Genomic DNA, 22,788 nt, shown 5'->3' on the forward strand with positions numbered 1-22,788 from the left:
CACCGATATCTCCCAGGTGATTCTGTTCCTGCACCATTCTTCTAGAATAGTAGCCATCAGTTTATATTGCCTCCCCTCATTCTTTGCACTTTTCTGCATTAAATTTCATCTGCCACATGTTTACTCATTGCACCAGCCTATCTGTATCCTCTTGAATTTTCACAGGTGATGTTTTGTGTTGTCTGAATTTTAAAATTGTATCCCGCTTTTAATATTGTCATTAATATATGCGCCTGTGCCTGAACAGGTGCTGGAATTTGGCGGCTAGGGGGTTTTCGCAGTAACTTCATTGCAGTATTAGTGTAAGCCTACCTGTGACATAAATAAATTTCTTTGTATCATGAAATGCAATGGTCCTAGAGCCACCCCCATGGTAACATCACTCTTTTCTGGACCAGATGAAGGCAAAAGACTGTTCACCTCTCTCGTTGCTCAGCCAGTTTCATATCCGCGTTGCCATTATCCTCTTTATTCCACGTGCTTCAACTTGTGAGCAAGCAAATTTATAAAGTTAATAAAAGCAGGACTTTTATCAACTCCGCTCATAAGTTTCAGACTGCAATTGGAGCAATGTCTATTTTTGTGAACTTGTAGTGTCCATCTTGTACTTTCTTTCCCTGCTTCTCAACAACACCATATTGTTTAGAAAAGTTAAAACATTTATGATTAAACTAAGCTCAAAATTATACAGTTACCAACAAAGACTCAAGTGGGCAATGTTGTCTTCTCAATGTCGCACAAAGGTAATGTTCTCACTTTTCCCCACCACAATTTTTGCTATAATAAAAATAACATGCATTCCCAACTATATTTAGTCAAAATCTAAATAGAAGTGACCAGTTAACTGGGTTGTTTATGTTCAAACATTCAGAAGCTAATCGCTGCATTTCTTTGCTCTTTTGGGCCCATTTCATACAAACTTGTATAGTCTCCCCCCTCCCCAGACAACTCTATCATTGTGCTGACATTAAATTCTCAATTCAATGATTCTTTGAATTGTTCCATAAATCAACTCTTTTGGGTTTAACTTGCTCATGCACATGACCTTGAATATAGTGTAGTCTATGTTAAAAGTTTATGCTGTGTTTGCTTAATTCGCGTACGTTGCATCAAGAGATGTTTTCCAATAGTGTAAAACAGTTTGTGTTTATGGAGTAATGCGATGCCCTGCCTTGAGTGCCATAGAGTTATTCAATGTCACACATTCAATAACCACTTGCATTTATGTAATATTGGGGTGGGTAAACATTTCTGCTGGATGGCCACATCTGGGTATGGAAATTGTATGACATAAATGCTCAAGAAACTTGTGGTAAAACTTTGGTACAAATAAGCATAAAATCTTTCATTGTCAATTATCCCCTTATAACGATACATTAAATAGAATAATGAAGCCAAACTTGGCTGTCTTTCACGCTGCCTTGGCTTAATGAGAACAGTGCAGTTCATACCTTTCCAATAGCATCAAAAGTCCAATGTTGCACTTCTCTCCACGGGTTCTGTTAGTTGAGTACTTGCTGCATTTTCTGTTTTTTTCTGATTTCCAGTATCTGCAGTATTGTGTTTTCGTCAATATAAATGTTGCATTACTGTGATTTGCATGAGCCACCAAAGGAAGGCAGCAACAAAAGAAAAATAGAGAAATCAGAACTCATCATAGAGGCAGTCACCACATCTGCATCCTCTCTTTGCATCTCATTCCGAGAGCTGGGAATGAATAATCTCGTGGGACAATTTGAAAGAAATGCTCCCAAGTAAGTCTGTTGCACACCTGTTCAGGAATTTTCAATTTTTTCAAAACCCCAGTCTAAAAGTGCACATTCTTCATTTTCTGTATTCTTCATCCACCTTCAGGAACAGAAGATACTAGCACTAGGCATACAGTTTAAAAATATGTGAGGTCTTAAGATGGAGATGAAAATTTTTTGGAGTGTGAGGAATCTTTGAAACCATCTTCCCTGGTGACCAGGGTCTTTGAATAATTTTAAGGAATAGGTAGATGGATTTGTGACTGACGAGAGTTGAAGTTATTGGAGCTGGGCAGAATGTGGAGTTGAGGCCATGATCAAAGGCTTACTACTGCTTCTAATTTGAGAGTTCGTATGTACTTTTTCAGCTCTGATTTTGCAAGTGTTGAACAATTAATCTCAGATGTCCATCAAAATGTTAAATTGAGGTTGCTGTGGAGACCTTCAGTCATGCATAATTTGGTTGGGACTTGTTGCAGGTGGGAGTATTTATTCTTTGATATTTTAACCCCTTATCCACCAGCAGAATTGTTTCAATTTTTTGCTGGGTCCAAATTTGTTACCCTCTGCTTTTGCCAATCGCCTTAAATTTGTGTTCTCTGGTTACCAAGCGTTTTGCCACCAGAGACAGTTTCTCCGTATCTAATTTATATCCTTTGACGTTCAGAATACCTCTAATGTGGTTCCTATTTTCAAGAAGGGGAATAGGGATAGCCCAGGTAATTACCGACCGGTGAGCCTAACCTCAGTGGTTGGTAAACTAATGGAGAAGATCCTGAGGGACAGGATATATGAGCATTTAGAGAGGTTTATTATGCTCAAGAATATTCAGCATGGCTTTGTCAAGGGCAGATCGTGCCATACGAGCCTGGTGGAGTTCTTTGAAAATGTGACTAAACACATTGACGAAGGGAAGGCGGTAGATGTGGTTTATATGGATTTTAGCAAGGCGTTCGATAAGGTCCCCCATGCAAGGCTTCTAGAAAAAGTGAAAGGGCATGGGATCCAAGGGGCTGCTGCCTGGTGGATCCAGAACTGGCTTGCCCAAAGGAGGCAGAGGGTGGGTATAGATGGGTCTTTTTCTAAATGGAGGTCGGTCACCAGTGGTGTGCCCCAGGGATCTGTTCTGGGACCCTTGCTGTTTGTCATTTTCATAAATGACCTGGATGAGGAAGTGGAGGAATGGGTTGGTAAGTTTGCCGACGACACAAAGGTTTGGTGGGGTTGTGCATAGTCTGGAGGGATGTCAGAAATTACAGAGGGACATAGATAGGATACAAGACTTGGCGGACAAGTGGCAGATGGACTTCAACCCAGATAAATGCGTCGTGGTCCATTTTGGCAGGTCAAATGGGATGAAGGAGTACAATATAAAGGGAAAGACTCTTAGTACTGTAGAGGATCAGAAGGACCTTGGGGTCCGGGTCCATCGGACTCTAAAATCGGCCCCGCAGGTGGAGGAGGTGGTTAAGAAGGCGTATGGTGTGCTGGCCTTTATCAATCGAGGGATTGAGTTTAGGAGTCCGGGGATAATGATGCAGCTATATAAGACCCTCGTCAGACCCCCACTTGGAGTACTGTGCTCAGTTCTGGTCGCCTCGCTATAGGAAGGATGTGGAAAAGATTGAAAGGGTGCAGAGGAGATTTACAAGGATGTTGCCTGGATTGAGTGGCATGCCTTATGAGGATAGGCTGAGGGAGCTCGGTCTTTTCTCCTTGGAGAGACGTAGGATGAGAGGAGACCTAATAGAGGTGTATAAGATGTTGAGAGGCATAGATCGGGTGGACTCTCAGAGGCTTTTTCCCAGGGTGGAAATGTCTGCTACGAGAGGACACAGGTTTAAGGTGCTGGGGGGTAGGTACAGGGGAAATGTTAGGGGGAAGTTTTTCACACACAGGGTGGTGAGCAAGTGGAATCGGCTGCCGTCAGTGGTGGTGGAGGCGAACTCTTTTAAGAGACTCCTGGATGAGTACATGGAGCTTAATAGGATGGAGGGTTATAGATAGGTCTAGAAGGTAGGGATGTGTTCGGCACAACTTGTGGGCGGAAGGGCCTGTTTGTGCTGTAGTTTTTCTATGTTTCTAACTATACCATTAACTTTCTCTGCTCTCTGGAGAACAGCCTGGCATTCCTCTTTTCCACACTTAACTGAAGCCTCACACCCTTGGTGCCATTATAAATAAGGTTCTAGGTATTTATAATTTAAAAGGCTGATTGAACCTACAATAGATTTGTATTGTGTTAAATGCAGACCTGAAGGTCCCAGAATGCCAGCTCCTTCTGTGAGGAAATTTGCAAATGGGGAGCCAAAAGTGAGTTAATTTGACTTTTCAGTATTTAAAACCCATCATTATTTTGAAATTGGTGTAAATACTTGCAAAACTAAAATGCAAATCAAAAGTGCAGTACTCTTAAATGTGTACTTAATGCGTTGTTTTACTCTTTTTGTGCTCACCCCTTTAACATGCTAGGCACAATCCCCAAGAAAAGCCCACATCCAGACTGATTAACTTGCGTGGAAGTCCTTCCGTGGCCTTAAGTATTTTACTTTTAAAAAAGGTGCCATGGTGGCACAGTGGGTTAGCACTGCAGCCTCACAGTGCCAGGCACCCAGGTTCGATTCCCATCTTGGGTCACTGTGGAGTTTGCACATTCTCCCCGTGTCTGCGTGGGTTTCCTCCGGGTGCTCTGGTTTCCTCTCACAGTCCAAAGATGTGCTGGTTAGGTGGATTGACCATGCTAAATTGCCCTTTAAGTATCAGGGGACTAGCTAGGGTAAATGCATGGAGTCATGGGGATAGGGCCTGGGTGGGATTGTTGTCAGTGCAGACTCAATGGGCCAAATGGCCTCCTTCTGCACTATAGGATTCTATGATACTTGAAGCTTGCCCCAATCTGCATTTTACTTTCTCAGCTCATCAGGCCAATTGGCCGGGCAGCACACCAATTCCAATTGTGCACTTGATGCACACTGTATTTGCTGGTGCACATTGTGTGCTTTCACTCGTGCAGCCCTGGGCTGGATAGAAATGTGGTCTGCAGGCCGTAGTTTGATCTGGTGTGATACAGTACCTTTAGCCTAGTTTTAAAAAATGACCCATCTCCATCCCTTCCTGACGTCCTCCGCATCACCAATCCAACTTAATTCACTCCACGTGATATCAAGAAATGGTTGAAGGAACTGGATGCTTTAAGGCTTTGGGCCTTGACAGCATCAGGTATGGAAGACTTGTGCTCCAGAATTAGTTGTGGCCCTTTGCCAAGCTGTTCCTGTGCAATGATAGCACTGGCATCTCTCCGACAGTGTGCAAATTGCCCAGGATTGTAGTGCTACTGAAAAGCACAACAAATCCAATGTGGCCAATTACTGCCTCATCAGCCACAAAGTGATGGAAGTTGTTGATGACAATGTTGTCAAGCAGCATTACACAGCAATAACCTCAGCTCAGTTCCACCAGAGTCACTTGGGTTCTACAACCTTGGTCCAAGCATGAATAAAAGAGTTGACCTTGAGGGAATGTGAGAATGACTGACTTCCCTTGATATCAAGGCAGCATTTGACAGAAGCTTCAAGGAGCGAGCAAAATTGAAGTCGGTGGGAATTGGGGAAATCTCTCCGCTGGTTGAGATTGGCCAACAAAGTTTCTTTGTGTTCGGTACAATCATCTCACTCCTGGGACATTACCCTGAAAAACCACTGCAGCAGTGTTCTAGGCCCTACCACCTTCAGCTGGTTTCTTAGTGACCTTCCCTTCAATGTAAGATTGGAAGTGGGGACATTCGCTCATGATTGCATGATGTCATGCACCATTCGCAAACTCTCATGCTGAATGTCCTTATTCAGCAATACCTGGACAACATTTGGGCTGAAAAGTAGAATAACATTTGTGCCCCACAAGTGCCAGACAATGATCATCTGCAAAACAATCTTTACCATCTCCCCATGACATTTAATGGCTTAACATTGCTGAACCCACAGTATCAACATCCAAGGAGTTACCATTGAACAAAAACTAAACTGGATCAGTCATCTAAATGGTGACTGCAAGACAGGTTAGAGACTGGGAATTCTGCGGTGAGTAACTCACCTGCTGACTCCCTAAACTACATCTACAAGGCATAAGTCAGTAGTGTGATGGAATACTTTGCACTTCCTTAAATAAGTGGCTCCAAGATTTAAGAGACAGGACACCATTTAGGGCAATGCTGTCTACTAGATTGGCAATTCATCCACTGTCAATGCACATTGGCAGCAGTATATACCACCTACAAGATGCAGCAGCTCGCCAATTGCCCTTCAGCTCCATCCAAACGTGTGACCTTTACCACCTAGATTAAAGGACAAGGGCAGCAGATGCATGGGAAAACCATCACCTGCAATGCAGTTTCCCTTCAAGCCACACATATTCCTGACTTGGAACTGTAATTCTATTACTTTTGCTGAATCAGATCACAACTCCCTAACAGCACTGTGGATGTACCTGCACCAGATCAACTGTGGCAGTTCAGGAAGGTGGCTCACCACCACCTCACGGACATAATTTGTCACTGAGCCTCATAAGGGGATAGTATGGCAGATGGCAAAAAGCCTGTTCAAAGAGTTAAGCTTTAAAAAAGAATGAGAGGTGTAGAGAGTAAATTCCAGAGCTATTAGGGCCTTTGTAACTGAAGCCACAGCCTCTAATGGATCAAATAAAATCTGGCCAAGAGGCCAAAATTGAAGTGCAGGTATCTCGTTCCATGTGGGCATCAGTTCAGAAACTCCAAGTGAAAAGTACATAAAGCTTGTGTCTCATGGTTGACCAAAGCACATTTATGTGTGAGTGCGGCACAATTGAACATTTGCATGCTGCTAATACTATATTATGTAACAATGACATGTATAGGATGATTTTCCTATACCCCTCAAAGCATACTTTCTTTACTTACTAGATGAACATTTAAAAACTTGCCAAGTAAAATTCATACCGTCATGTCAGCTGCTGTCCCTTAATATATTTTCTCTCTTTCTAATTTCAGTCAGTATATTTCTATCCACTGTTCAGATATATTGTGATATAGTCCTGACTGCTGCTATTGATTTTAAATCTATTCTCTTTGTCATGCAGTATGGTCTCCAGTTTTAAATTAACAGTAAGATCTGAAACTGATGTCAGAAGAAAAAGGAGCTTTTTAAAATTCATTTACAGGATTATGGGCATCACTGGTTGGACTAGCATTTATTGCCCATCCCTAGATGCCCTTGAGAAGTTGGTGATGAGCTGCCGCCTTGAACTACTGTGGACCCTGTGGTGTAGGTACAGCCATTATTTTAAATATATGTTCCTGAGCATAGCAACCATGGATGGTCCACCCACCATCTTTGGCAAAGTTGGGACCCCAGGATGGAGATCTGAAGGAGGCGAAAAGCCATGTGTATCACAAACACTCTCCTGACACTCATACTCTGTAGTCCCAAATGGGGATAAACATTGTAGTATTTTACAAGATTATATGTATCCATAATAGTTTTAATGGAATTGGAATGGTGCATTCAACAGTTAAGATGAGTATATTTATAATGCATGTTTATAGTGAATATTGTGCACTTTTAACTGCATCATCATCACTAGACTTAAATGTGGATGATATGATTGGGAAATTTGCAGGTGACACAGAAATTGGCTGTGTAGTTGATAGTAAAGAGGAAAGCTGTCGATTCTAGAATGACACCAGTGGTTTATTTGAGTGGGCAAAAAGTGGCAAATGGAATTCAGTCCGGAAAAGTGTGAGGTAATGCATTTGGGAAGGGCAAAAAGAGAAAGGGAATATTCAATAAATGGGAAGTTATTGAGAGGGGTTGACGAAGTGAGGAACCTTGGAGTGCATGTCCACAAGTCTTTAAAGATGGCAGGACAGGATGGTCAAGAAAGGATATGGAATGCTTTCCTTAATTGGGTGAGATATTGAGTGCAAAAGCTGGGATGTAATTAAGGCACTGCATAAAATGCTGGTTAGGTCACAGCTGCCATTTTGTATAAAGTTCTGGTCATCACAATACAGAAAGGACATAATTGCTCTGGAGAGAGTGCAAAAGAGATTTTAAAAAGAACAATTTCAAGGCTTAAATTAGGAGAGATTGGATTGGCTAGGATTGTTTTTCCTTGGAACGGAGGAGACTAAGGGGTGACCTAATTGAGGTGTACGAAGTTATGAGAGGCCTAGACGTGATAGACAGACAGAAAAGACATGTGTTCCCTAGCTGAAGGGTCAATTACCGGGGGCATAGATTTAAGTTGATTGGAAGAAGGATTAGAGGAGACGTGAGGAAACACTTTTCATTGAATAGTGGGTGTCTGGAGTTCACTGGTTGGTGGTTGAGGCTGAAATGCTGAACTCATTTAAAAGGTACCTGGATCTGTATTTAAAGTCATAGAGGTTTACAGCATGGAAACAGGCTCTTTGGCCCAACTTGTCCATTCCATCCTTTTTTTTTAAACCCCAAAGCTAGTCCCAATTGCCCACATTTGGCCCATATCCCTCTATACTCACCGTACCCATGTAACTGTCTAAATGCTTTTTAGAAGACAAAATTGTACCCGTCTCTACTACCTCTGGCAGCTTGTTCCAGACACTCACCACCCTCTGTGAAAAAATTGCCCCTCTGGACCCTTTTTGTATCTCTCACCTTAAACCTCTAGTTTTAGACTCCCCTATCTTTGGAAAAAGATATTGACTAGCTGATCTATGCCCCTCATTATTTTATGAACCTCTAAAATCACCCCTCAGCCTCCTACACTCCAGAGAAAAAAGTCCCAGTCTATCCAGCCTCTCCTTATAACTCAAACCATCAAGTCCCAGTAGCATCCTAGTAAATTTCTTCTGTCCTCTTTCTACTTTAATATCCTTTCCATAATAGGGTGACTAGAACTGTACACAGTATTTCAAATGTGGTCTTGTACAATTTCAACAAGATGTCCGAACTCCTGTATTCAGTGTTCTGACCAATGAAACCAAGCATGTTGAATGCCTTCTTCACCACTCTGTCCACCTGTGACTCCACTTTCAAGAAGCTATGAACATGTACCCCTAGATCTCCCTGTTCTGTAAATCTCCCCAATGCCCTACCATTAACTGAGTAAGTCCTGTCCTGGTTCAATCTACCAAAATGCATCACCTCTCATTTGTCTAAATTAAACTCCATCTGCCATTTGTCAACCCATTGGCCCAATTGAGCAAGAACCCGTGGCAATCCGAGATAACCTTCTTCACTGTCCACTATACCACTAATCTTGATGTCATCTGCAAATTTACTAACCATGCCTCCTATATTCTCATCCAAATCATTAATATAAATGACAAATAACAGTGGACCCCGCACCGATCCCTGAGGCTGGTCACAGGTCTCCAGCTTGAAATACAACCACCCTCTGGCTTCTGTCATCAAGCCAATTTTGTACCCATTTAGCTACCTCACCCTGGATCCTGTGAGTGTTGTAACCTGTAAGATTATGGACCAGTTTGGGGTTAAAATAGTGAATTACTGTGTAATACTGCTTGATAGCATTTTCATCAACAACTTCCATCACTTTGTGGTTGATGGGGCAGTAATTGGCCACATTGGATTTGTCATGCTTTTCAGTAACAGGGCAAATCTCGGCTTGTTTCTTTTTTCTCTTTTTTGGCTGGCACAGACATAGTAGGCTGAATGGCCACTTTCTGCCGTAACTTTCCTATGTGGCATCACTATCTCTTGTAATATTTCTGCCACTGAAGCACTCATTTGAACCTGAAAGCGTTGTCACAATCTCACCTAGGTATGTCTACTGAGCTCTGCGCAACACATTATGACTCAACTAGAACTCTACAACTGGAATGATATCCTATACTAATTCATGCATGCCTCTCTCCAACCATTATTAATTGTTAATTCTATGTGTTGATCCCAAACTCCCTTCTGTATTTCCAAATCTCTTCACAATCTATCAACATTGCAAAATCTTCAAAGGCTCTTCAAATTCCATCTCTTTGACTACACCTTAGATCAGTGGATTAAAAATGTTTTTGATCTCTATTAATTCTCCCTTGAGAAATATGTGGAGCATTTTGCAATGTTTAATGATATTTAATTACTAAAAACCGATTAGTTGTTCTTGGAACCACAAATGGCTGCCTCATTTTCTACATTACGACAGTGACTACACTTCAAAATTAGCTTTGTTTGCTTTGGACGCCTGAGGCCATGAAGGCATACAATATTTGCAAGGCTTTTCCTTTTAGTTGTTATTGCCTCTGCCCCATTTTAGATTTGCTAGCTGGAAAGAACGTTGTAATTCATGTCTTAAGTACTTGCATTAAGAATTGAACAAAAAAATAAAGTCAGATTTCTGTAAATGTTATTCAAGTCTAAATGTTAATCTGATTGTCAAGTCAGTTTCACGTAAAGTATGTGTGGGCTGAACAAGCTGAAAATGAAAATGTGATATGCATGGTATTCTGCAAGCATTAGTCACAAATAAGATTAGTGAAGTCTCTGTGTTGCTTGCAATGAAACCCAAAACAGTTTCTCCCATGTTATTCCCATGATAGACAACAACTTGAAATTCCAGGCCAGAATTTTCTGGCCATTTGCGCTGGCGTGATCACGGCGACAAGGGGTGCATTCAACAGGAAACTCCCATTGACAACAGCAGGATCAGTACATCCCGCTGTCAGCCAATGGCATGTTGCTGCAAAACACACAGCAGGTTACATGGTAAATGCCGCCCCCTGAGTTTTGAACTTGAACAGATGAAAGCACAGTCATCATGGAACACTGAGATATTGGGGAGGTTAAAGAAAAAAGGAGGGGATATGCCATGAAATTAATTGAAAATTAGAATTTTAAAATCAAGAGAGCCAGTGTTGGTCAATAAGAGAGATGAGTGAAAAGGACTTGATGCAAGTTAGGATACGAGCAACAGAGTTTTGAGTGAACTAAAGTTCACAGAAGATGCAAAGTCAGAGGTTGGCCAGGAGGTGATTGGAATAGTTGAGTAGAAAAGTAACAAAAACACTAATTTTTTTGCAGACAGAAGGGGGAAAAAGCCAAATTCAAGAGTGACTGTTCTTGACATCAAGGCAGCATTTAAGAGTGGCATCGAGGAGCCTTAGCAAAACTGAAGTCAGTGAGAATTGGGAGGAAAATGTATTGGTTGGAGTCAAGCTAGCACAAAGATAATTGTAGTTGTTGGAGACCAATTAGCTCAGTTGCAGTATATTGCTGCAAGAGTTTCTCAATCTAGTGCCCTAGGCCCCGTCATCGTTTAGCTGCTTCATCAATGACCTTCCTTCCAACAGAAGTAGGGATGTTCACTGATGTTCAGTGCCATTTGCAACTCTTCAGATAATGAAGCAGTCTGTATCCATATGCAGTAAATTCTGGACAATATTCAAGCTTGGATTGATGAATGGCAAGTGACACTTGCATCACACAATTACCAGGCAGTGATCATCTTCAATAACGGAGAATCTGACTATTTGTCCTTGACATTCAACAGCATTACCAGTGTGGGGAACATCTGCCAGCAACACTCTACCACCTAGATGAACAAGGGCAACAGACACATGAGAACACCGCCAACTGTAAGTTCCCACCCCAAGTCGCATCCTATCTTGACTTGGAACTATATCGCTATTCCTTCACTGTCACTGGGTCAGATATCTGGAACTCTATTCCTAACTGCACTGTAGATGTATTTACACTTTTATGGACTGCAGTTTTCAAGAAGGTGGCTCAGCACCATTTTCTAAGGGCAGTTAGGATGGGCACTAAATGGGGGCCTTGCGAGCTATGTTCACAATCCATGAAAGAATTAAATAATTAACTTTGGCTGGGGTGAATTTTAAAGAGATGAAAATAAGCATTCTTGATGATGGAGAAGAAATGGTTTGGGAGCTTTGACCATCTCTTGAGCTCCCTCTCTGAACCATACAGTGTCCAGTCCATGTTGCTGAGTTCTTGTACCCCTTTCGTCGTCTTAATGTTGGGAATAACCTGGACCACGAGGAATTCTGTGACACATTCTCTCAGTTGCATCACAAAAGAAGCAGTGCAGATAGCGAGTGTGTCCCAACAAGTAACATACACATGAATGATAGAGCCATTATGGTGCTTCCATTAGCTGCATATCTCATTCCAATTGTGTGAATATGTTAGTGGCATGTCTAATTCGCATATTGCAACATTTACTTTTTTTAACACAAAACTGATTCTCATCTGCCTCTTAAGGTACTTTTTTCTTTCTTCTCCTCCCGCTCTCCCTTGAGCCTTTTATTTTTGTTATCTTGAACTTCCTTTTCTCTTGCCTACTGTTTTCTGCTTGTACCTTAATTACATTTTTCTATTGCCGTATTTTGATATGCACCATTTTCATTTGTGCATAGACCTTAAGTTTGCCAGGAGAGTTTTGTCTTTGAACATGATGTCATTCATTGTCCTGTCAGTTCAACCCATACACAATAAAGCCATTTTTTTTTTACCTGCAAGTGAGGAGTGTAAGAAGTGTCCTTGTGCTTCTTTCATTCACCAATGTATATCTTTTAATATAAAATAGAAGGAATAATGTACTGAAGGAGCAGAAGTACACTTGATTTTGTTCCATTCACAAGTTATTCTGAGTTATCCAAACATATGGAGCTTCAATCACAGAGTGGAGCTGCTTCTGCTTAGTATATTACATGCTTTATAGCAAAGCAGTTTGGAGTCCCTTACTTTGCAAACCATTATCTCCTTTTTGTCTGTCAGGCTTCAACTGGAGAAGCTGGTTCGGGTGCAAATGTTTTCACACTTCAGTGTAAAAATACTAAATTGCTTCTGATGCAAGTTATTTCTCCACAGCTATTTTTACGTCCTTAACTCCTTTGGTCTTCATAAGTTTCCCAAATCTATGGAACAGTTTCACTATCTTTTTCTTAAACGAAGGGATTAGGTAGTCAAAGAGTACCAGATACTCATCATGCTACTGGCTCTCGGTGGTGGGACATAGAGCATTTGTTACTTTTGACCTCAATGTTAACCTTGCATTCTCAAGTTAGATACAACCTCGGCTAAATTCAATGCAAGTCTCTTTCTGCTCTGCTGCCCTCACTGCCAGTGATGTCCCAAGTGACTGCCTACATCAAAGATGATGCAGATCAAACTCCGCCGAAAAGAATTATACCTTGTACTGGAAAAAATGCTTTGTCTTTACAAAAAATTGTGGGTTTTTTTCACTATAAATAGTTACATTTGGGCAGACTGTGTATAGGAATTATTGCATGAGACTGCACAGTTCCTGAGATGACCCTTTCAGGGTGTGAATGTAATGCTCCAGAAAGCAACTTTCTTAGATCTTAGAAATCTTAGAAACCCTACAGCACAGAAAGAGGCCATTCGGCCCATCGAGTCTGCACCGACCACAATCCCACCCAACCCTACCCCCATATCCCTGCATATTTACCCACTAATCCCTCTAACCTACACATCTCAGGACACTAAGGGTAATTTTAGCATGGCCAATCAACCTAACCCGCACATCTTTGGACTGTGGGAGGAAACCGGAGCACCCGGAGGAAACCCACGCAGACACGAGGAGAATGTGCAAACTCCACACAGACAGTGACCCAAGCTGGGAATCGAACCCACGTCGCTGGAGCTGTGAAGCAGCAGTACTAACCACTGTGCTACCGTGCGACCGTGCCGCCCTTTCTGAAATGATGGGGAGATTGGCAGGTATTCCAGCAAATTAAATGGACAGTGTGCAGCTTTACTGTGTATCTGATCCATGTTGTACAGTATATTTTCTGGGGAGTAATGTACGGGATAGTTTTCCTGTGTATAATCCGTGCTGAAAGTGCAGTAGAGAGCTGTGAGTGGGGGGGCGGGGCAAGGAATAAGGGCTCTGGAGAGGGGTGGGGTGCAGGATGGAACAAAGGCTTGATAGTGGGGCAGTGGGAAGAATGAAGGCTTAAGCGGCAGTGGGAGAAAGTGAGGACTTGCAAGAGGGGCTATGAGAAGGAGACAGTGAATGATCAAAAAGGACAGCAAGCGGGAGGCAGCATGCCCTCAGGAGAGGGACAGCAATCAGGAGGCCTTGAGGGCTTGAGCTGGCTGGCACAGGTACAGAACAATATTGTCACTAGCTAAGGAATGCATAACCACAATGTCAGTGATCCTAGAAACACATGTGCCGAGTACACATGTGCAACTGTTCCTGCTTGGGGCCAGGAATTGGTGTTCATTGAATTGTGGAGTTGTCAGCAGATTAAGTCTTCCTTTTACTCTTAATAATAGTGTGATAGTCTATGTCTTTTGCTTGTAAATACTTTCAAGTAGAGCTATGAATAAGTTCCTCCTCAACTCAGTCCTAAATATGCTTTCCCCTTATTTTGAGGCTATGCCCCCTGGTTCTGGTTTCACCTTAAGAAGTTTAACAACACCAGGTTAAAGTCCAACAGGTTTATTTGGTAGCAAATGCCACTAGCTTTCGGAGTGCTGCCCCTTCGTCAGGTGGAATGGAGAAATGCTTACAACAGGGCATACAGAGACACAAACTCAATTTACAGAATAATTATTGGAGTGCAGTCTTTACAGATAATCAAGTCTTAAAGGTACAAACAATGTGAATGGAGGGAGCATTAAGCACCTTCATACTAAACACTGGTTTCACCTGCCAGAAGGAACAACCTCCCTGCTTCTATCTTATCTATTCCCTTCATAATTTTATGTTTCTATAAGATCCCCCTTATTCTTTTAAATTCCAATGGGTATAGTCCCAGTCTACTCAGTCTCTCCTCATAAGCCAACCCTCAACTCTGGAATCAACCTACTGAATCTCCTCTACACCCCCTCCAGTGCCAGTACATCCTTTCTCAAGTAAGGAGACCAAAACTGTGCACAACACTTCATACAGCTGCAACATTGCCTCCCTGTTTTTAAACCCCATCCTTCTGGCAATGAAGGACAAAATTCCATTTGCCTTCTTAATTACCTGCTACACCGACAAACCAACTTCACATAAGGAGAAGTTACTTCTCACAGAGGGTTGTGAATCTATGGAAGTCACTGCCCCAGAGTGCAGTGGATGCAGAATCAATGGATTGAAGAAAGCGATAGATAAATATTTGATCAAAAGCAGGATAAAGGGCTATGGGGAAAAGGCAGGGAAGTGGAGTTAGGATGAAATAGAGATCAGACATGATTATATAGAATGCGGAGCAGGCTCAAAGAGCTGAATTATCTTCTCTCGTTCTTAATTCCAATGTTCCTAGATATGGTGTAAAATGGAAGACTGACTTACCTGTTGGTGCTTTTGGTTTGGTTTTCGCTGTATGAATCAAAGTGATTTGATAAAAACTGTAATAGTTGAGGGCCTAGCACTAATCCCTGTAGCATTCCACTCATCATACCTTGCCAACCCAAAAGTGACCCATTTATGCCTACTCTTTCTCCTGTTAGCTAACCAATTATCTGTTTGTTCTAAATGTTACCACCTACACCATAAGCTCTTATTTTGTGCAGTTATCATATCCCTTTTGGAAATCCAAGTACACCTTACCTACAGGTTCCCATTTATGCATGTTGCTTATTGCTTTCTCAAAGAGCTCCAATAAATTGGTCAAACATCGTTTCCCTTTCACAAAACCATGTTAACTTTGCCTGATTGCATTGAGATTTTTTAAGTGTCCTGCGATCTCCTTAATAGAATTCCTACAGTGCGGAAGGAGGCCATCCAGCCTATCAAGTCTGCACTGACTTTTTGAAAGAGCATTTTACACAGGCCCACCCCCTCATCGCTCTATCCCCATAACCCTGTGCATTTTAGAAATCTTAGAAACCCTGCAGCACAGAAAGAGGCCATTCGGCCCACCGAGTCTGCACTGACCACAATCCCACCCAAGCCCTACCCCCATATCCCTACATATTTACCCACTAATCCCTCTAACCTAAGCATCCCAGGACACTAAGGGCAATTTTAGCATAGCCAATCAACCTAACCCGCACATCTTTTGGACTGTGGGAGGAAACCGGAGCACCCGGAGGAAACCCATGCAGACACGAGGAGAATGTGCAAACTCCACACAGATAGTGACCCAAGCAGGGGATCGAACCCAGGACCCTGGAGCTGTGAAGCAACAGTGCTAACCACTGTGCTACCGTGCCGCCCTGGCCAATCCATGGCCAATCCACCTACACGTTCCTCTCCAACCCAGAGCAGATTTGAACTTCAAACCTGTTGAACAATTGCAAAGGCATAGACTCCTCCACTTCTGGCTTTACATAGCTGCCTTACTTGCAGTCTCACTTTCCTGTCCTCGCTAACCAAATCAGAAGATTCTATCCTAAGGGGTGTGATTGTCTTCTGTCTGGTACAAAGTACCCAAGTAACTTCCTCCTCCCAGACGCATTGCAATGTCTGCAGGTTGGCCTCCAGCTCAACTTAAGTCGAAACTCTTCAAACCGCAGATATTTACTGCAGATGTGTTTTCCTTGGATCATTCCAGCATCTAGGGACTCCTTCATTCTGCAGTCTCAAAATATCTGTTTGTCCATCTTTATTATGTATGAATTAACTTAGTTTCTTAATCAAATAACAAATACTGTTACTCCCAATGCCACCTTCATTCTGCCAGTAAACCTTGCAACTAATTTTTACAATTAAAAAGTTTAAGGTGTATGGGCAAAATATTCTGCAACCAATCACTTAAATGTTTTCCTGTCATTTCTTGCCCTCTTTTAGGTCAAACCAAATAAACAAACTCAGATTAAGTCAGGACCTGTAATTTCTTGCAAACATGGCTGCTCTTATGTGGAGTCACAAACTCGATTGGATAACTTTTCCAGGCGTTGCTGGACTGTCTCCAGGTCGTCCACCAGTGTAGGAAGGTAATAGCTGGAAGACGGGATAGAGTTGCTTAGTCAACGTGGTAGTCAATGTACGCAAAAGGATTTCAGCAACAGAAATTTAGATGATTATGGAGATTGGGGAAGGTGGCAAGAAGGGATTTTGAGCAAATGGAGTCGTCAAGCCTGTATGGTCAGGGTGGCATTTGGAGTGCATACTTGAATTATTGTTCCAATAGGGCCAGTCTGATAGTCGTGGTGTTTATAGACCTGGTAAGTAGAGAGAGATAACTTGTAGTCTCAACGCTGTTCAGTATTTCAAGTAATTGGTTACTGGTCAATATTCCAAGATAACCCAGCTGTGATGACTTGGACCAAAGTGATCAGAACAACAGCTGTTTTCCAAGTATTATGCAAGTAGTAGTAAGTTCCAATCTTACAGTGCACTTAGGGGAATAGGGATAGCCCAGGAAATTACCGATCGGTGAGTCTAACCTCAGTGGTTGGTAAACTGATGGAGAAGATCCTGAGGGACAAGATTTATGAGCATTTAGAGAGGTTTAGTATGCTCAAGAATACTCAGCATGGCTTTGTCAAAGGCAGATCGTGCCTTACGAGCCTGGTGGAGTTCTTAGAAAATGTGACTAAACACATTGACAAAGGGAAAGCGGTAGATGTGGTTTATGTGGATTTTAGCAAGGCGTTCGATAAGGTCCCCCATGCAAGGCTTCTAGAAAAAGTGAGAGGGCATGGGATCCAAGGGGCTGCTGCCTGGTGGATCCAGAACTGGCTTGCCCAAAGGCCATCCACGCTCTCAAGACCAACCGCAACATTGTCATCAAACCAACAGACAAAGGAGGGGCCATCATCATACTAAACAGAATGGATTACTGCAAAGAAGTGTACCGACAACTGAACAACGAGGAACACTACAGACAGTTACCCACAGATCCGACCAAAGAACACACCCGTCAACTCAACACTCTGATCAAAACCTTTGATCCGGACCTTCAAAACACCCTCCGTGCTCTCATCCCACGTGCTCCACGCGTTGGAGATCTCTACTGCCTCCCAAAAATACACAAGGCAAACACACCCGGCCATCCCATCGTTTCAGGAAATGGAACCCTGTGCGAGAACCTCTCCGGCTATGTCGAGGGCATCTTGAAACCCATTGTACAAAGAACCCCCAGCTTTTGTCGCGACACTACGGACTTCCTACAGAAACTCAACACACATGGAGCAGTTGAACCAGGAGCACTCCTCGTCACAATGGATGTCTCGGCACTCTACACCAGCATCCCCCACGATGATGGCATTGCTGCAACGGCCTCAGTACTCAATGCCATCAACTGCCAGTTTCCAGATGCAATTTTACAACTCATCCGCTTCATCCTGGACCACAATATCTTCACCTTCAACAACCAGTTCTTCATCCAGACACACGGAACAGCCATGGGGACAAAATTCGCACCTCAATATACCAACATCTTCATGCACAGGTTCGAACAAGACTTCTTCACCGCACAGGACCTTCAACCGATGCTATACACTAGATACATCGATGACATTTTCTTCCTTTGGAGTCATGGTGAGCAATCACTGAAACAACTATATGATGACATCAACAATTTCCATCCCACCATCAGACTCACCATGGACTACTCTCCGGAATCAGTTGCATTCTTGGACACACGCATCTCCATTAAGGACGGTCACCTCAGCATCTCACTGTACCGCAAGCCCACGGATAACCTCATGATGCTCCACTTCTCCAGCTTCCACCCTAAACACGTAAAAGAAGCCATCCCCTACGGACAAGCCCTCCGAATACACAGGATCTGCTCGGATGAGGAGGATCGCAACAGACACCTCCAGACGCTGAAAGATGCCCTCATAAGAACAGGATATGGTGCTCAACTCATCGATCAACAGTTCCGACGCGCCACAGCAAAAAACCGCACCGACCTCCTCAGAAGACAAACACGGGACACGGTGGACAGAGTACCCTTCGTCGTCCAGTACTTCCCCGGAGCGGAGAAGCTACGGCATCTCCTCCGGAGCCTTCAACATGTCATTGATGAAGACGAACATCTCGCCAAGGCCATCCCCACACCCCCATTTCTTGCCTTCAAACAATCACGCAACCTCAAACAGACCATTGTCCGCAGCAAACTACCCAGCCTTCAGGAGAACAGTGACCACGACACCACACAACCCTGCCACAGCAACCTCTGCAAGACGTGCCGGATCATCGACACGGATGCCATCATCTCACGTGAGAACACCATCTACCAGGTACACGGTACCTACTCTTGCAACTCGGCCAATGTTGTCTACCTGATCCGCTGCAGGAAAGGATGTCCCAAGGCATGGTACATTGGGGAAACCATGCAGACGCTACGACAACGGATGAATGAACACCGCTCAACAATCACCAGGCAAGACTGTTCTCTTCCTGTGGGGGAGCACTTCAGCAGTCACGGGCATTCAGCCTTGGATCTTCAGGTAAGCGTTCTCCAAGGCGGCCTTCACGACACACGACAGCGCAGAGTCACTGAGCAGAAACTGATAGCCATGTTCCGCACACATGAGGACGGCCTAAACCGGGATGTTGGATTTATGTCACATTATCAGTAACCCCCACAGCTTTCCCCCTGATCTTGCAGAATCTCACTAGCTGTTCTGTCTGGAGACAATACACATCTCTTTAACCTGTGTTGAATACTCCCTCCACCCACATTGTCTGTACCTTTAAGACCTGGCTGGCTGGAGAGTTTCGCATTCTAATTAGTATTCTGTAACTTGATTTCTGTGTCTGTGCACTGTTTGAGAGCAGATATCCACTCCATCTGACGAAGGAGCAGTGCTCCGAAAGCTTATGGTATTTGCTATCAAATAAACCTGGTGTTGTGAGACTTCTTACTGTGCTTGCCCAAAGGAGGCAGAGAGTGTGTATAGATGGGTCTTTTTCTAATTGGAGGTCGGTCACCAGTGGTGTGCCCCAGGGATCTGTTCTGGGACCCTTGCTGTTTGTCATTTTCATAAATGACCTGGATGAGGAAGCGGAGGGACGGGTTGGTAAGTTTGCCGACAACATGAAGGTTGGTGGGTTGTGGATAATCTGGAGGGATGTCAGAAGTTACAGAGGGACATAGATAGGATGCAAGACTGGGCGGAGAAGTGGCAGATGGACTTCAACCCAGATAAATGCGTCGTGGTCCATTTTGGCAGGTTGAATGGGATGAAGCAGTACAATATAAAGGGAAAGACTCTTAGTACGGTAGAGGATCAGAAGGACCTTGGGGTCTGGGTCCATAGGACTCTAAAATCGGCCCCGCATGTGGAGGAGGTGGTTAAGAAGGCGTATGGTGTGCTGGCCTTTATCAATCGAGGGATTGAGTTTAGGAGTCCGGGGATAATGATGCAGCTATATAAGACCCTCGTCAGACCCCACTTGGAGTACTGTGCTCAGTTCAGGTCGCCTCATTACAGGAAGGATGTGGAAAAGATTGAAAGGGTGCAGAGGAGATTTACAAGGATGTTGCCTGGATTGAGTGGCATGCCTTATGAGTATAGATTGAGGGAGCTCGGTCTTTTCTCCTTGGAGAGACGTAGGATGAGAGGAGACCTAATAGAGGTATATAAGATTGTTCCACAGGAGCAGGCTGAGGGTAAGGCAGTGTGTTTGTGCATGTGATTTATTTATTTATTTTTCAGTTAAATTTGTGCAAAAAATCGGAGGTTTTTTAAAATCCAAAACAGGAAGTAGGCCCAGGAGAAGCCTGGGAAGATTTTTGGAGGGTTTAAAAGCAGGCCACACTTTTGAGCGGGCAGTGTCGGGAGCGGGCAGCAGAGTGAGCAGGGAGTAGAGTGTGAGCTGTAAGGGCTTTGGCTCACAGGGCTTCGGGGAAAGGGTGAAGCGGGGTACGTTTTTTTTTCCATTCCTATAAAGGGTAGCTATGAGTGATAGGCCAGTTTGTTACTTTCAGTGTGGGATGTGGGAGTTCCCGGAAACACCTAGCCGCCCGGAGGTTCACATTTGAGCTAGGTGCGTGGAACTGCAGCTCCTGAGGGACCGCGTCAGGGAACTGGAGCAGCGGCTTGATGACCTTAGTCTAGTCAGGGAGAATGAGAGACAAATAGACATGAGTTATAGGCAAGTAGTTACACCGGGGCCTCAGGGGGAAGACACGTGGGTTACAGTTAGGAGGAGTAAAGGTCATAAGGGTAACGTACCAGAGAGTACTCCAGTGCCTGTCCAGGGCTCGGCGACAGGTGTGAGAGGGGAGGGGTGTGAGCAATTAGTGGTGGGGTCACCTGTGGTTGTCCCCCTCCAAAACAGGTATATTGTTTTGGATAGTGTGGAGGAGGATGACTCTCCACGGGAAAGCCACAGTGACCAGGTCACTGGCACACAGTCGGGCTCTGTGGCCCGAAGAGGAAAGAGAGGGATTAGGAGAGCAATAGTGGTGGGGGACGTGTCGGTTAGAGGCACGGACAGGCGATTCTGTGGGTGCGAATGGGACTCCAGGATGGTAGTCTGCCTACCTGGGGCTGGGGTACTGGATGTCTCCGAGCGGATAGGAGGCATATTAAAAGGGGAGGATAAAGAAACGGATGTCATTGTACACATTGGTGCAAATGACGTACATAGGAAGAGCAGGGGGATCCTACGAGAGCAATTCAGGGAGTTGGGAAATAGGCTAAAAAGTAGGGCCTCCAGAGTGGCAATCTCTGGGCTGCTCCCAATGCCTAGGGCCAGTGAGGCTAGGAATAGGGAGATAGTACAATTGAACGCTTGGCTAAAGGACTGGTTCAGGAGGGAGGCTTCATATTCCTGGATCACTGGGAAGTTTTCAAGAGAGGAGGGCACCTGTACAAGGATGGGTCACAAATAAATTGGAAGGACACGAATATCCTGGCTGGGAGTTTTGCTAGTGCAGTTCAGGTGGGTTTAAACTAATATGGCAGGGGGGTGGGGATCAAAAAATTAGGTCTACAAGTGTAGAGGCTGGGGACAAGCTTGGGGCCAGGACAAGGCTGGCAAAGAAGAAGAGCACTCTGGGGGAGGATGACCTCACTGGGCCTGGAGGTCTGGAGTGCATCTACTTCAATGCAAGGAGCGTAGCAGGTAAGACAGACGAACTTAGGGCCTTAATGCTTATGAGGAATTTGGATGTGGTTGCGGTGACAGAGACATGGTTAAAAGGACAGGACTGGCAGCTGAATATTCCGGGGTACAAGTGTTTTAGGTGAGACAGAGGAGGGGCCAAAAGAGGTGGGGGAGTAGCGGTATTAGAGAGCATATTACAGCGGTTCAGAGGGGTCGTGTAACGAGTCACGGTGGGTGGAGCTCAGAAACAGGAAGGGCGCAGTCACTATGTTGGGGGTATACTACGGGCCCCCCAACAGCCCAAGGGAAGTGGAAGAACGGATATGTCAGGAGATAATGGATAGGTGCAGGAAAAATAGGGTTGTTGTCGTGGGAGACTTCAATTTCCCTGGTATAGACTGGAAATCGCGTAGGGCTGGGAGTCTGAATGGGGAGGCATTTGTAAAATGCGAATAGGAAGGTTCTTTGGAACAATATGTAGATAGCCTGACTAGAGAGGGGGCTATACCGGACCTGGTACTGGGGAATGAGCCCGGTCAGGTCTTCAAAGTTTTGGTAGGGGAACATGTGGCAAATAGTGACCACAATTCTGTTAGCTTTAGGATAGTGATGGAAAAGGGTGAGTGGTGTCCCAAGGGTAAGGTGTTGGATTGGGGGAAGGCTAACTTTAGTGGGATTGGGCAGAATTTGGCAGCTGTTGATTGGGAGAGGCTGTTTGAGGGTAAATCCACATCTGGCATGTGGGAGTCTTTTAAGGAACAGTTGTTAGGGCTGCAGGATAGGCATGTGCCTGTAGAAAAGAAGGATAGGAAGGGTAGGATTCGAGAACCGTGGATTACCAGGGAAATTGAGCGATTGGTCATAAAGAAAAGAGTGGCGTACGTTAGGTCCAGGCAGCTAAAAACGGAGGGAGCTCTGGAGGAATACAAAGAAAGTAGGAACGAACTCAAACGAGGTATTAGAAGGGCAAAAAGGGGTCACGAAATGTCCTTGGCAGACAGGATTAAGGAGAATCCCAAGGCATTTTATTCATACGTTAGGAGCAAAAGGGTTGTCAGGGAAAAAATCAGACCTCTCCGGG

General features: G+C 44.1%; 1 protein-coding gene across 2 annotated transcripts in view; it reads left to right on the forward strand.

The window, feature by feature from the left end:
• Positions 1-22,788, forward strand: part of slc39a10 (solute carrier family 39 member 10) — an 86,202-nt gene that overhangs the window by 5,770 nt on the left and 57,644 nt on the right. For both annotated transcript variants that reach the window (XM_078228626.1, XM_078228627.1), the window contains exon 2: positions 11,268-11,352. The gene's annotated coding sequence lies outside the window, so the exon portion shown is untranslated. The remainder of the gene's footprint in view (positions 1-11,267; positions 11,353-22,788) is intronic.

Source organism: Mustelus asterias, chromosome 14 (assembly GCF_964213995.1).
Source record: "Mustelus asterias chromosome 14, sMusAst1.hap1.1, whole genome shotgun sequence".
In the NCBI taxonomy this organism is placed as follows: Eukaryota; Metazoa; Chordata; class Chondrichthyes; order Carcharhiniformes; family Triakidae; genus Mustelus; species Mustelus asterias.